At 40.4% G+C, this 16615-nt stretch overlaps 1 protein-coding gene across 3 annotated transcripts in view; it reads right to left on the bottom strand.

Moving 5' to 3' along the window:
• The window catches only part of atg4b (autophagy related 4B, cysteine peptidase), a 58447-nt gene that overhangs the window by 8895 nt on the left and 32937 nt on the right, over positions 1-16615 (bottom strand). The gene's annotated exons all lie outside the window — the stretch shown is intronic.

Genomic DNA, 16615 nt, shown 5'->3' with positions numbered 1-16615 from the left:
TCCAGACAAAAAATCAGTTAATGAGCAATTGGCTCCTATAGGGGGAAAAAAATATTTTTTTAAGAGCCACATAACATGAACGGAATAACGGAATCTGCAGACTTTTTTTGTTTTTTCCAACTTAAATTTTGGGCAAAACCTGCAGAATTCCACAGAATAATTTTAAATGTGTAATATTAAATATAAATATGTGTAAATGTGTTCAAATAGTCCTAAAATGCCTGTCTATGCATTTAAATGCAGATGACAGCAGATTTGGTTCTGATATTTAAAAAGAGGCAGAGAAGTATTGATTGTTGTTAAGACTGTTGTACTCTGAATACACCAGGCCAAATTACTCTGAATTCCTTTGAACCAACAGAAAAGGTGCATGTCAAGACCATATTTATATATTATACTGTAAGAAAAACGATATATTTTATTGTTTATAGAGTTTAAAGCAAAACGAAAGGGCTTCTTACATTATTGTGTACTCATGCACAATTTGAATTGTGTTAGTTGTTCGGTGCTACTTTTTGAAATAATACATTTGCCATATTCTGTGCCATTCCGCGTTATACAGCAACATATGCCTGGATTCCGCGATTCAATCATAGGGTCCTAAGTTAACTATGGGAGCCCGTATGTTGTATTTTTGCCCCATAAGACATCCAAAGTTTTTTTCTACATTTAAACGTGCTGATGTTGTATTTTAAACTGCACAACAAAAAAAGAGAAATTCAGTGAAACAATATTAACCTACAGAGACACTGTTCTCCGACGCGCTTATTCTCTGCCCTTGCCTCTGTATTTTTGAAGTGGTGGTCCTATTTGTGCTAGCAAAATGTCAGAAATGAAACTAATAAAAGTAAGTCCGTCATCGTCCTGTTTAACGCATCTCACAGGAGAGGCTGCTTGCGAGTCGCGCCTCTCGCCTAACGTCACGTGACTCCTGCTCTGTGCTGCTGCAGCTCGTGCTGAATGGAACAGACGCGCGTCAGTCCGTTCCCGACTGAACTAAATTTAGAGATTATTTTTCACACTGTGCTACTTGAAGGGCCGGAACAAATTACATTGAGGGCCGGGTTCGGCCCGTAGGCCGCCAATTGAATAGCCCGGCTTTATACATTGCGGGCTGCGCAGTCACGCGTATGCTTTAAACAACGCGGGCTGCGCAGTCACGCAAGTCTTTTTACAACAGGGGCTGCGCCGACGCGAGTCTTCTTTATAGAACGCGGGCTGCGCCGACGCGAGTCTTCTTTATAGAACGCGGGCTGCGCCGACGCGAGTCTTCTTTATAGAACGCGGGCTGCGCCGACGCGAGTCTTCTTTATAGAACGCGGGCTGCGCCGACGCGAGTCTTCTTCATACAACACAGGCTGTGCAGGCTTGCGTCTTCTTTTAGAATGTGGGCTGCACAGACACAAGTCTTCTTTATACAACACAGGCTGTGCAGAAGTGTCTTCTTTATATAGTTATAAAGTCAGGCAAGTCTGCGTAAACTGTGCATCCCTTTTTATACAACGCGAGCTTCACAGTTACAAAGTCAGGCCTGTCTGTACAGCGCGAGCTTATATGCCCCTTAGCCTTGTTCATATTTGTTTACAACGTGATTTGGAGCACAGAGCAGTGAGAGTCACATGACGAAAATGAAACATTTGTTGGAATCACGATGCCGGCTCAACATAGTCATGCCTGTCAGCCACATGGCATCATCTAATTTATGCAATAGTGAAAAAATTGGCTAAATAAAACGATAGGTTACTGTCGTAACCCCGGTTCTCTGAAACATTGAGTGGAGAGACCCACCTATGGGAAGGGCATCCGTACCCGACCTCTGTAGAAGCATCCAATTGCACCAAGTCTGTCTAGACAGACAGGAGCGCATGCCCTATGCCCCCTCACCTAATGCATGAAGGCACCTTCACACGCTACCTTTCCTCAGTGAGCATATTCGATTCTCGTGCAGCAAGCGGGGCAAACTTGGTGGATCTCTTGTTGAAGATTTTATTTGACCAAAGTATAACGGAATCATTTACCCATTGTTTTACTATTAGAAATGTATCTCTACATAAGCTCTGGTCATTGTTAGTTCATCTCTAGTCGTAAATACCAGAGTCCTGTGTTAGTTCATCCCTAGTCGTAAATAGCAGAGTCCTTGTAATTAACCCCCCTCACCAGCTAGGAATGCTGACGTCAGACATCTGTTTCAAATTATAATGGTAACCCCCGATAACTTAGGTGTGTGTGCATGGGCGTAAGGACAATATAAAGGTTTTCCCCCAACCAGAGTTGAGCAGTTATTCTGCAGGCAAATCGGCTTTGTATCTTTGATATTAAAGTCTTCCTTTGGCAATGGAACTCACAGCTTTGAGAGTGATTCTTCACAGCAAAAATAATCACAACATAATGGCGACGAGGATGAGATTGGATAAGAGCACAAAAGTGAGAGACCACGGCAAGCAGAATATATGAGAAATACAAACGGGTGGCCACCTAAAACATGAGGTAAGCATTTTTGCTTATTTACTAAGTTTGTATTTTTCATCAAAGAGAAGCTTGTGGTGGTAAGGATTCTCACAGTGCTCTTCCAAATTTAAGAATAAAAAGATTAATAAGAATTACAGGGTTCCACTTCCAAAGGAAACAAGTGCATGCACTAATCTGTTTTATTACTAAGAAGGTGTTGAGTTGGATAGTGATGATACAGATGGTTTATTAATCTACACCATATAGTTATTGATAGAAAACAAAGTCCTGTGCAGGTGAAAATGCTAGTACTAGTGTTTGTAAATTTTGTTTTATGTTTGTGTCAGTCTTGTATGGTAATAATTGTTTTTGAAAATGTGGAGTGAGAGCGCAGAAAGGTATGAATGCATTACTTAATGTGTTTTCTGTTGAGTCGGTTTTGATGAGAACAGTGAATGCAGATTTTAATACTTATGTAGGTGTAGAATTTATATTAGATTATAATAGTATTGAAATAAAAGCGCTAATGAGTCCTATAGGTCAAAAGTCCTGCAAGGGTTGCCTTTCATTTTTTCTAGGTGAATCAATGAAGACAGAGTGCAAACTTGTAGGTTACTCATGATGTTGGGGGAAGTGAATTCATGGGTACTGGTGTGTGTGTTCAAGTGTTGCCTTTCATTGATTCCAGAGTGAAAACAAAGATAGAGTGCAAACTTGTTGGTGTGTGTGTTCAAGTGTTGCCTTTCGTTGATTCCAGAGTGAAAACGAAGATAGAGTGCAAACTTGTTGGTGTGTGTGTTGAAGTGTTGCCTTTCTTTGATTCCAGAGTGAAAACGAAGATAGAGTGCAAACTTGTTGGTGTGTGTGTTCAAGTGTTGCCTTTCGTTGATTCCAGGGTGAAAACGAAGATAGAGTGCAAACTTGTTGGTGTGTGTGTTCAAGTGTTGCCTTTCGTTGATTCCAGAGTGAAAACGAAGATAGAGTGCAAAGTTGATAGTGTGATTGTTCAAGGGTTGCCTTTTATTTATTCAAATGTGAATTTATAAAGACAGAGTGCAAACTTGATGGTGTGTGTTTAAATTGTATTTGATGAGATCTGTATGAGCATGACTGAAGTGTAACTGTGGCCATAAGCTCTGGAGTGTAATTGTTAGTACACATGAGAAGAATAAATAAATCCTGTAAATAAATATATACATATAATCCCTGTATAAAGGGACAAAGATAAAGTATAAACATATAAATCCTATGAATAAAGAGACACAGGATGAAAGCATAAATCTCTATAAATAAAGAGATAAAGTATAAATATAAGCCCTAAAAATTAAGGAACACGGATATAGGTGTAAGGGACAGGTATGAATGCAGAGTATTAAATGAAGAAACCTGTTAAAAATATTATGTTTATAGGTAATTGAAGCTGAAAAGTAAGTTACTATGGTGGAGAATAAATCCACTTTTAAAATTGTATAATGAAACTAAATGATTGGTAAAAGGATGATTTTGAACCAAATGAGAAAGCTTAACCAAAAAAGGAAAAGTGTCAAGTGGTTAATATTGTTAGTTGACAATTTTGGATATAAAAGTGCTCGAAAGTAAATCTCCTTTCAAGAACAATTGGAGAATCTGTGGTGAATTGACTATTTGGGAGATTGTAAGAGCTGGGAAAATAAGAGAATAAACTATAAAGTGATTGTGGTGAAAACGAGATAGAGAAAATAATAATAAAAGCAATAACTATTTAAAAAGCTAAGGTTTTTTGTAATAAAAAGTCATGGCAGCCACGCTTGTTGAAATATTGGGATTAAAATATCCCTTGTGTAAAGAAGCTCTCTAAAAAATGGCAGAAGAGAACAAAAACATGATCACGAACTGGCCAAAATAAGGTTCCGTTGATGTGGCTTTGTGTCAAAAAATCACAAAATTTAAGATATGGGTAAAAACCATAAAAATAAAACAGAAAACAGATAAAAAATAGAACAAGAAGAACAAGAAGTGTTATCATTGTTTAAGAAAGAAGGACAAATTTTACTTAAACAGGCAAGAAAAAATCCAAGAAGAAACAGAAGGAAAGTGAGGGTGTGTGTGCAGACCCCACTCCTTATGTGACCTCTGAAGGTCAAATTTCCAATACTCACAGGAATTGTAAAAGTCTCTGGAGTTAAGAGATGAAAGACAGATGGGGCCATGTAAGACCAAAAAGCAGACAGTAAGGATAGAATAGGAAATAAAAGTAAAAGCAAAAGTTATTAGGGCCAGAGTTAAACAGGAAAATTAAGGAGATAGAAAAGTTTGTGGATAAGACATGAATAATTTAAAAAAGCAGACCACTAGAAGGCAGAGAGACAGAGAGGGAGGAAGGGAAAAAGAGCCATCATTTGATGAAGGAAGGAAGGTGTCACAGGATATAGATCATTTTAAACCACTGACTGAGAAACTTTTATTTTGAAGTAAAGATACATTACAAAGAGACCGTGTGTGTACTGGGCCACATCGGACCTTGAGAGGCTAATGGTCACTCACCTCCCTGACATGCACAGAGAGGCTGGGAATTGGATTAAGGTGGTATTAAGAAAATAAGGGCAAACTTTAACATCGGAACTTGACAGAGATGTGGACTCTCATTACATGAATGGGACTATTTTGATGCACGTGAAGCAAGCACTGCATGTTGAATTTCAAGCCATAGTGGACCCTAAGGACACAAAAAGAAAAAAAGGGGGAACAGCTTTGAGAAAGAGAAAACCCAAAGATACACGCCCAGAGACATTAAAACAGAGACTTAAACTCCATGGCACATCTGAGTGAAGTTTTTGGCACCATGTGATTCAAGGCTCAATAAGAAAATGGATGGGAACAATGAGATATTGGACAGCCTGAACAGAAAAGACTGCCCCCACCAGTCCATGAAACAGCCGCCTGAGGGTGAAAGGGAGAGGTGATAGTAGACTTTTGAGGTCCAGGTCAAAGCCCAATAAAACCATTACAGAAAAAAAACAAGGATATGTGGAAAGCCCAGTGTAAATATATAAAAAAAATAAACGAGATGTGACCAACCTTTCCTTATATCAAATCAGACTCCTATTAATCTGTTAGAAAGAGATGTATTGTGTAAATTGGGTCTTCAAATTTGGCGTTCTACAGAAGTATATATAGACATAGACATGAAAGAAACTCAAATGATGAACACTGTGCGAAAAGCAAACGTGTACAGGATAGGACAGATGGAGAAAGATGTAAGGCAGGCAGTTGATAAATGGGGTAAATTCACTGAAACTCAGCACAGTTACCGAAATCAGAATTCCACTGTACAATGATAGAGGACCCCCTGAGAAATTCAAATCATACTAGGTAAACAATGAACGGCTATAAAATAACTGCGAATGAATTTATAAACAAATGTTTCAGCGTAGCAAATTCTGTACTACATACTGCATATCCTTATATGTAGGGAAAAATTGGGAAACAACAGATCTAGAACTGATGATGAAAAAAGCTGCACAAAGCCAATGGGAGCCAACAGTAAACTCATTAATTTTCATTCCGCTGACAAGAACTACATTAACATTTTGTGTGGAACTTTATTGTTAGGAACTCTCCAGGAAGTAATGATAAACCAAAAGAAGCAAATATAATTTATATTAACACATGATCCACAGTGAAGTATCAATACTGAACTATTAATACAAGTCTAACAATTTATCAATAATACAATGAAATAATAGGTAAAAACAAGAAGTAAAACAAATAAAAACTTTAAAATTAAAACTTATTTCGAAAAATAAAGTTGACAGTCAATTAAGTGATGTAGGGTATGCCAACCTGATTTGAATTGAAAGAGAGAATCCAGTTGACGGATATGTAGAGGGAGAGAATTCCTAAGACGTGGGGCAGAGCATCTGAAGGCTCTAACCCCCATGGTGCTGGATTTGAATTATGGTATAGATAAACTCCAGCCGTGAAGGAACAAAGTATATTTGGTGAGGTGTAGGTGTGAAAGGTGAAAGGGAGTTAAATAATGAAGGGCTTTGAAGGTTGACTAAAGAATTTGTAGTAGTTGATCTGGTGAAGAACAGAAAGCTAGTGGAGCTGTGTGGGTAGGAGTGTGACATGATCTGTTAAATTGATTCGGATGATAATCCGAGCTGCTGAGTTTTGAATGTATTGGAGGTGATGAAGAGATTCATTTTGATACCAATGAGGTAACAGTAGTCATAAGGGGAAGTGATGAGGGCATGATTGTGTTAGGCAAGGAAAGGCAAAGTCTGGAGATATTGCAGAGATGAAAGAATGCAGTGCGAATTATACACTATTAAAGGGCTTGTAAAAACAGGAGTACTAATTGAAATAAACAATTATTCTAACACTCAATTTTCCCTGTAATTAAAGCAACCAATGGTATCATCAAGGCCAAGCTCAATAAGATATGTGAAAATACTAAACTCTTTACCTCTTGCACTAATAAGCTATCGCATGCAAACTAACAGAAACACGCATTTAACACCACATGAAATGCTTACAGGTCGACCTATGCCGGTGCCATGCAGCAGAGGCCCATACAAAGGACTCCCATTAGAACAATTACAAATGGAATTGAGATCATATATGAGAAAACTAACTGCAATCTATAAGCTTTGTTTGTGCAGGAGAAGAGAAAGGAGACGTGTGAGGAGACTGAGACCACATGTCCAATTGTCCCAGGGGATCACATGTACTTAGGGTATCCAGGAGGAAGTGAAACGAATCCAGGAGAGAGGGAGCTTCAAAGTAGTGACAGCTACTCCAACGGCCATCCAAGTAAAAGGAAGCAACACCTGGCATCATTTAACCAGGCACAAAAGTTCACAAAGAAAAAACAAGAACAGGAGAAAACCAACTTGGAATAGATGGATAAGAATATCAAAAGGCAAAGCAATGACGTGCTAAGTGTGGCACAATGAACCGAACAAAACAAGGAGAACATGCTTGATCATCATATACTTGCTGCAAGTTCAAGCTACAGTCAACACCACCGCCGCACATAACACAGACTCTCAGCCACACCATCACTCCACCTCCCTTAATTAATATGGAGGAAAATAGCATTTCGTATGAACAAAAAACTGAACTGAACATTTTGCGGAAAACGGCACAAAGTAATCCATAGTATGAATGGCAACATTTGCAAACGACCTGACCAAATTCAAAGAATTACAAATAGAATTGGCAACTAATGCTGTAAGGCGTGGTTCCCAACCTTTTTTCCAGGGGACCCCTATTTAAACATTCAAAATCCTTAATGACCCCCAAACCCCCTCAGACACATTTTGCATACTGACAGAAAATACAATCGATACATTTCAATTGTTACATTTTTAATAAATGCAAAAACAGCTGAATAAAATAGTTAGGGCAATATGAAACAATTCAGAATAGATTTTCTTTACAACAACAGACTCCACTTTTTCTTAAACTTGCGCTTTGCCATATTCGTTCGTTTTCTTTGACTATTTACCTTGTTTTGAGCGTTGCGCTGTACAACGGGCAGTCTGACATATGAATTTTGCCGCGTATTTTTTTAAAGTCACACTCCGCCTTTTCCCGACTCAAGCAATACACATCTAAAAATTAAGAAATTGCTTCTTTTTTCATTAATATAATAAGAGAACATTACTAGAATAATCAACATGGTTTTACATAAAAATGCTTCCTATTTTAACTCTCAAATTTAAGTAACATTGGCGACCCCTCGTAAACCTTTAGCGACCCCTAGTGGGGGTCGCGACCCCCGGGTTGGGAACCACTGCTGTAAGGCATGAAAAAATATGGCATTGGTTTAATTTAAAGCTAGGATCGTGGGGAGTAGGGGTGGGCGGAATGACCAAAAATCTATTTCACGGAATGAATAGTTTTATTTCACGGTAACGATATATTTCATGGTAACAATCTACTATTTTAATTCTATATCTTAGAAAAATTAGGTATTAGATTGATTTCCTTTATTTATATATTACAGTTCATTTAAATGCTCACCATATAGTTAAAATGTAGGAAAGTTATGAAAATGTAATAAAGATATCAAATTAAGTTCTGATAATGAGATTTATTATTAATTTATATTTATCTTCTAGCTATATCATATGTATACAGTAGGAAGATAGCCAACAAGTATGACAATGAAGTTTGAATATGCACAAACAATGAGAGCAATGTATACGACTGGTCTTATAAACTGGTGTTCATGGGGTTTGTACTGTAGGTCTTTATCACGCTTCTCTCTTTATCAGATGCGCACTTTTAGTGTGTTGCGACTCTCTGTCTTTAGGTTTGTTTATTCTCGCGCTTGTCTTCGCACTGCGAGTGTCTGTCTGGTGACTCCACACCATAGCTCCACACACGTCTCCCAGTGGCAGCGCTCACTTGGCGAGCATCATCGCGCGTAACAACGCAAGTTTCGCCTTGGCTCGCCTAAAGTTAAACTTTATTAAAACTATTAACAGCTTTACAAAGCGACCTGTCTTCTGAAATACCTGAGAATGAGCTTTATTCTATGCACGCGCAGATCACTGCACCACTGCACGAGCACTGCAGGTGAGAGAAACTACAGACTGAAAGAAGGTCAAAAGAATGTTTGATTTGTTAATTTGTTATCGGTGAATTAATTCACATGTTTTTTTCATCATGACGCCCGATTTGCAGAGCGCCGAGTTAACCATGCCTACTGTGACGAGGGAGGCGTGACGAGAGCCGTGGGAGGAGGAAGCGAGGCCGGGACGCGATTGATAATGAGTGTCAGCTGGGCGTCATTCCGGCCTCGTATCTCTCACGGAGGAGCGGAAGCATAAAATGACGAACGGCAGGAGAATACGGTGAGAGAGGACCGGGCCCGGAAATGTTAAGTTTCGTTTATGTTCGTGTGGCCGGCAGTCGTCCGTGAGGGGCTGCCGGCCTTTTTACTTCTGTATTATTGTTTGTTTATTTTTCATTAAAGTTTGTTAAATGTTTGCCGGTTCCCGCCTCCTTCCTTCCGTTTTATTGAGCTTTGCTACACCTACTTATTTACATTCCGCGGAATACACGGAATAGAAAAATCTCTTATGGTTGACAATTCATTCCGCGGTAAAGGAATATCCCGTCATTCCGCCCAGCCCTAAAGGGGAGCATGGTTATCCAAATTATGAATACTTTTGGGAGTGACAATTGGCATTGGAAGATTATTATTTTGCTGTGCATTACCTTTATTAAAATTCCTAATTATCAAAGCCACTGTTAAACAAATGGAAATGTTAAGGTATCATGATGATGAGAAAATGAATCTGACTCAACAAGAATGTTATCAAGATTTGCTTTACAACACAGTATTGAATTTGCAACGGGTAGATGAAATTTCAAATACCTCTAATGAATGAATGAATGCTAAACACATGTATTAGTAACATAATTGTCATATTATGCATATTTTATTTCGTTTAAAAAGCATATTTTATTTATCTTCATTTTGTTTAATATTCATATTAATATTCATATATATTATAACTGTGACAACCACAGGCAAGAGCAGAACCAATTGCACGCACATGCTTTGAACAAGTTTATTCTTCTTAACTATAATCTTTTGTTGTTATCAGGATCTTTTACTTTCTCCTAGTCAATGGTGGAAAAAGAGGTTTGGTTCTGATACACTTCAGAGAAATGTTACATAATTGGTTATTGGTAATGAGAAATTGTGACTAGTTAGTCATTAGATGGTTAATCAAGAAAACCAAGTTATGAAGAAATTCTCTGAATAAAACCAGTCAAATGAGATGTAACCGTCTCAAAGGGGGAAATGTTGAAGATTTTATTTGACCAAAGTATAACGGAATCATTTACCCATTGTTTTACTATTAGAAGTTTATCTCTAAATAAGGTCTTGTCTTTGTTAGTTCATCTCTAGTCGTAAATACCAGAGTCCTTTGTTAGTTCATCCCTAGTCATAAATACTAGAGTCCTTGTTATTAACCCCCCTCACCAGCTAGGAATGCTGAGGTCATACATCGGTTTCAAATTATAATGGTAACCCCGATAACTTAGGTGTGTGTGCGTGGGCGTAAGGACAGTATAAAGGTTTTCCCCCAACCAGAGTTGAGCAGTTGTTCTGCAGGCAACTCAGCTTTGTATCTTTGATATTAAAGTCATCCTTTGGCAATGGAACCCACAGCTTTGAGAGTGATTCTTCACAGCAAAAATAATCACAACACTCTCTACTCAATGTTTCAGAGAACCGGGGTTACGACAGTAACCTATTGTTCTCTATCATCATCTCGTTTCTAGATCTTCCTATGGGAGAACTGGACAGCTCCCCGGTTGCCCAATACACTCAACAAGGGTCCGCAAGCCAGAGGACGGTCATTTAGTATTTAGGCATAAAGACCGAGATAGGCCTAAGAAAAACTTGATCTCCACTGAGGTGGAATTTCGTGCACGAGGGATGAACAGAGAGTGCATGCAAAACACTGACACGTTTGGCAGAGGTCAGAGCCAGAAGCATGCCGTCTTGAAAGACAGATGTTTCAGCGAAGTATCTCCCAAAGGTTCAAAGGGCCGACGAGACAGAGCCTCCAGCACCATGGAGAGTAGGGTTGGGTTATCGTTTGGTTTTTTTCCGATACCGGTGCCACATCGATACTTTTAAAATGGTACCGGTGCCTAAATGGTTTCTAAATCGATACTTTTAAAAAAGAGCCACAAAACACCAGTGGATGACATTAAAGAACAAAATGTTCCATTAAAAATATTTATTAAGTAATAAAAATACACAACAAATTAAAAATGAGCATGTACACTAACATTGCTAGACACTAACATTGCTAGAACGATGTTACAGTGTTTACTGTTTACCCTCCAGCTACAACTAAATGCTCACCATAGTTGTATTAAATATGGGCAGAAAATGTGTTGAATATATCAACAGATTAAGTCCATTTACAGAGACCTTTTGGCTACATTATATGTGCATTATTTTAAAAACAGACAGTATGCAATGAATAAGTATAGTTACAGTATATGCCTATACATGCGTAAAAAGCTTGACAGACTGCATGTCTAGGGATCAGACTGACAGATGCTATAAGGTTTTAGCACTTTCACTGCTGTGTCTCGATTGTCTTTCTTGTCAATTGCATTACTGGGTTGAGAATGAGCTCCACGGCACGCAGCACGTGCTTCATTGATTTTAAACGCGACAGTTTAAACAGCTTTATTGTGATCGCTTGCATTACAGATGCGTCATATGCGTTTGGAATTAACATTAGTTTCACTTTAAAACTTGCCTTATGCGGCGGTTAAAGTTAAAGACTACATCCGTGAATGCTGAACTCGCTGGGATTGATGGAGGGAGAGAGAGCGCGTGTTAAACTGTCTTTCACTATGATGAATCCACGGGTCATGCACGTTCCGAATCCGTGGGTGCGCGTGATCCTTGCGGATCACAGATCATTCGCGATCCGTTTAACCATTATATAAGATGTGTTGGATTTGTATTATCTGAGGTTTCCGACTTTCGTTCACGTAAATGAGGGCAAATCTCTCAACTCTCCGCAAGCCAGAGGACGGTCACCCGAATGGGGGTGCCTGGCACGTCACAAAAAGCAATCCAGACACATAGTGAGGGAGCTAAGTAAAGATTTACGGGTGACATGTGATAGCATGCACACATAAGTGATCCTGGCAATGCACATAGAAAAAATGTAAGATGCCAGGAGAAAGCCGGTATATGTAACAGGCGAGAAGCTTAGTGACTTAAGTCACCTACGCTCAACCTACCAAGCTTAAACGGGGTTAAGGAAGGCTATGATGAGCCCACCCCTAATACAGAATGAGCTACCGGGGTCCTGGTAACATCCAGCCGGTAGTATCTGACAAACAAATGAGGAGAAGTCTAACTAGCTGCGGCACAGATGTCCTGCAGCGAAACTCCCCTGAACAGAGCCCATGAGGCAGCCATACCTCTGGTAGAGTGAGCTCTGAGGCCCCCTGGGGGCTGCACTCCCACATACATATGCCATAGCTATTTGTTGTTTGGAAATGGGATTCCCTGTGTGTGGTGGAGCCCAGGAAATGAAGAACTGTTCGCTCTTTCTAAAAGCCTTAGTCCGGTTTATATAAACACGCAGGGCCGCACAGGACACAAAGCATGTAACCTCTATTCCTCTACAGAGGAAAAAGGAGGTGGGTGAAAAGCGGACAGCTCTATCACCTCTCACCTCACTGCTGGGAAGTATTTAGGCATAAAGACCGAGATAGGCCTAAGAAAAACTTGATCTCCACTGAGGTGGAATTTCGTGCATGAGGGATGAACAGAGAGTGCATGCAAAACACTGACACGTTTGGCAGAGGTCAGAGTCAGAAACATGCTGTCTTGAAAGACAGATGTTTCAGCGAAGTGTCTCCCAAAGGTTCATATGAGATAAAAGTGGTGTATGATGACATTATCCTCTCCATGATGAAGAAAAACACCTTCACAACGTCCGGACAAGTGAAGAACACTCTCCAAGAGGTAAATATGTCAATGTTTGTCAATCAAAACAATAAAGAGAATACAAGGAAAAAATAGAGAGGGTTCACAACAAGGTGCAAAAGCCTCAAGAATAGGATGGGTAGATTAGACTTCTGAAATAGCCGAACAAGCTCTAGAAAGCATTTTTTTGGAGATCAAATTAATTTCAGACTGCATAAGACTAAAAAGAATAAAAGATATGGAGAAGGCTTGGAATATCTCATGATATGAGCATACAACATCTTCAGTAAAATAGTGTTCAGGCAGTGTGATTCCATTTCCATGCATGACGTCCTCAGGCACTGGGTCACTGGTGTTTTTTTGGTGATGTAACAGAAGACAGAAGCATCCGGATTAATTCTTCACTTGTCTGGAAGTTGTGAAGATGTTTTCTTTATCATGGAGAGGATAATGTCATCATCCACCACTTTGATCTCATATGGACACCTAGGATTGTTTTGTTACTGAGCTCAGCGGTGTGTTTTTTTTCCCCCAGAATGTCCCAAATTGTTGATTTGGCCGCTCTTAATGGCATCTTTCTGACGGATGTGTAGTGTTTTTAAAATCTAACTATGGTCTGTTTCACTTGCATGGAGATCTCACTGAACCCCATGATGTGGGTTCACAGCAACAGCTTCCAAATGCAAACACCACATGTAGAATCAACTCCAGACCTTTAACATGCTTCATTTATGACAAAATTATTTAAGGAAAAGCCCATACATGTGAATAAAACAGCGTTTTATTCAACTGTCCAAGTACTTTTGGTCCCTTGAAAAAGGGGGGCGCTTCATATTAAACAGCTGTAATTCCTAAATCCTTCAGATAATCTGGATGTGAATACACTCTAAATAAAGATGAGAGTGTGCACTTTAAGACAATATCTATTATAAAACTGTAACTCGAAAACATATTGATACACAGCTAAAATAACCAAAAATGTGCCTCTGTCCAAATATTTATGGCCCTAACTGTATATTTTATAACTTGAGCCAATGAAAAATAAACAACTTTAATAAAGAAAAGTTGTTTATTTTTCATTGGCTCAAGTTATAAAATATAAATGTGAATCCTTACACTAAAATGTTTTAATTGGTTGAATGAAACCCTTTATCCATATTGGCACCGGGTTTCGGTACCCAACCCTAATGGAGAAGTCAAACTCTGGCACAATTTAAACCTGCGAATGAGAGGGTGTTGCCCTACAGATGTGCCATCGAACCAGACATGGCAAGCAGTGATAGCTGCTAAATAGACCTTAATAGTGGAAAATGATTTTCCTTTATCTATTAAGTCCTGCAAAAAGCATAAAATATCAGCAACAGAGCACTAATATATCAACCTGCGCCCATTACACCACTCATCAAACACACACCACTTACAGTCATACAGAGACCACGTAGAAGAGGCTCTAGCATTCTGAATAGTGGCAATAGCCGGGTTTCCATCCAAAGTTGCGAATTTAGCTTATGCGCAAAATTGGAATATCGCATAAAACATTTTCGAATAAGCACCGTTTCCATCCAACTAGTCAACCGTCACTTCCTAATAAACTGCTACTAAATATCAGTAAGAAAATTAAGAGAAGCCACTGAATATAATAATTTTCATATATAATAAAACTTGCGCAAGCAGACGATTACGAAACACAATAAATGCGGTGCTTTTGTGGATGCCTGCTGTTTGGGAAACACAGTCGTGACAGTTCTAAGAGGCAATTACAGAATACTTTGACGACTTTGCTCAGGCGTTTAAGAATGACCATCACAACATTTCTGATGCTGTGTCACAAGATCGGTAGTCTGGTTAGTCAGGTTACGCAGTCTCATAGTGCAGTTACGCTACTTTTTGGAGGAATGTATTCCATCTCCCATTATTCGCATTAACCTTTTTTCGCAAAAAAGAAAAACCACCTCAAGCGAGCGTAAAAACTTTTTTGCGAATTAAGGGTTTTTAATTCGAAATTTGCCGTTTCCATCACTCGTTTCTGATGCGAAACTTCAAAATGCGAATAAAACCAGAGTGATGGAAACCCGCTTAGTAACACGAGAGGGAAGCACCAATGTGTTTAAGTTTGCCCTCTAACGGGCCAGGCCCAGAGAGCCACCCTGTCCGGGTGGGGGTGGTAGATTTTGCCGTTAGCCAGGGACAGGAGGTCCGTGTGTAATGGGAGGGGCCATTGCAGAGCGTACGGTGCTTTGGCCACCTGGGTGCTATTAGGATAAGAGACAAGTTCTGATCTCTCACCCTGGCCAGGGTAGGCAGTATCAGCCAGAGAGGAGGAAACGCATAGAGCAGCACTCGTGGCCACGGGTGGGCCAGCGCGTCCACGCAGAGGGATGCGTCCTCATCCCGTAGTGAGAAGAACATAGGACATTGGGCATTTTTGTGCGAGGTGAAGAGATCTGCGGCCGCCTGGCCGTATCTCTGCCACAGGAGGCCCACTACCTGAGGGTGGAGGCGCCAATCTCTGTAGAGTGGATTCCCCCTCGATAGAAGGTCTGCTTCCCTGTTTAGAACACCCGGAACATGGGTGGCTCGTATGGACAGAAAATGTTGCCTGCTCCATACTAACAGCTTGTGAGCCAGAGAATGAAGCTTGGAGGAATGCATGCCCCCTTGGCAATTTATATATGCAGTGGTATTGTTGCAGCGTATCAGCACATTATGCCCCTGCAGACGGGGCAAAAAATGTCTCGGAGCCTTCCACACAGTGAGGAGCTCCAAATAGTTTATATGGGCTAAGTGAAGAGTGTTTGGCCGAACACCATTCACTGTTCTGCCCTCCTGTGCAGCACCCCATCCTGTTAGGGACACATCTGTCGTAACCACTTTCCGCAACATGTTAGCTCCTAGAGGAGTCCCATGAGCGTAAAACTCTGCCTTCCTCCAGTAGCGCAGCGCTGTTAAGCACGAGCGCGTCACTGTTACGGCGCGGCTGAGATCGCGCAGGGGGCTGAGGTGGAGAGATAAGACCCACTTCATATAAGCCCTCATCCTCAGAAGGACCAGAGGCAAAACTTGAATTGCTGATGCCATAAGACCCTGTAACCTGAGACACGCGTGATACTGCAACCTCGCTCCTTCCTTTAATTGTGAGAGACAATTCATGAAGGAGAGGACACGTTCCCGCGATAAACGCGCACGCATTGTCACTGAATTCAGCTCCGGACCCAGAAATGTAGTGATCTGACTCGGAGAGAAGTTGCTCTTGCTCTCGTTCACTCTGAAGCCGAGAGAGGTGATGTGAGCGGTCACACGGCGTGTGTCTTCCATCACTTTCTCCCTGGAATCAGCTATGATCAGCCAATCGTCTATGTAGGGTATGGTCGGATCAAAGTTTACCATCTGTGATCGTAAAACACAGTAACCTCTCAGCAGGACTACGACCAGGCACCAACAAGTCTGGCCAAATGTCCTATTCTCAACACCTTCATCACTGACCAGGTCAGATTCGGATACTCTCCCCTAGACTTCAAAGGAGGTTCTTGGGGGAGGACAGGACTGTTCACCAAAGTGAGAAAAGGCATGTGGCCCCCAGGGACTGAGAGCCTCACATTCTTCCAAAAGAATGTCTCTTTCTCTTTCCTTAGCCACAAAAGACTGGTTTAAAGTGTATACACATGAATCTCCACATTGTATGCTTGTCTC

This window comes from Triplophysa rosa, unplaced genomic scaffold (assembly GCF_024868665.1).
Source record: "Triplophysa rosa unplaced genomic scaffold, Trosa_1v2 scaffold124_ERROPOS103670, whole genome shotgun sequence".
Taxonomy (NCBI): Eukaryota; Metazoa; Chordata; class Actinopteri; order Cypriniformes; family Nemacheilidae; genus Triplophysa; species Triplophysa rosa.
Note: the sequence above shows the minus strand (reverse complement) of the source record. Positions and strands in the feature narration are given on the sequence as shown.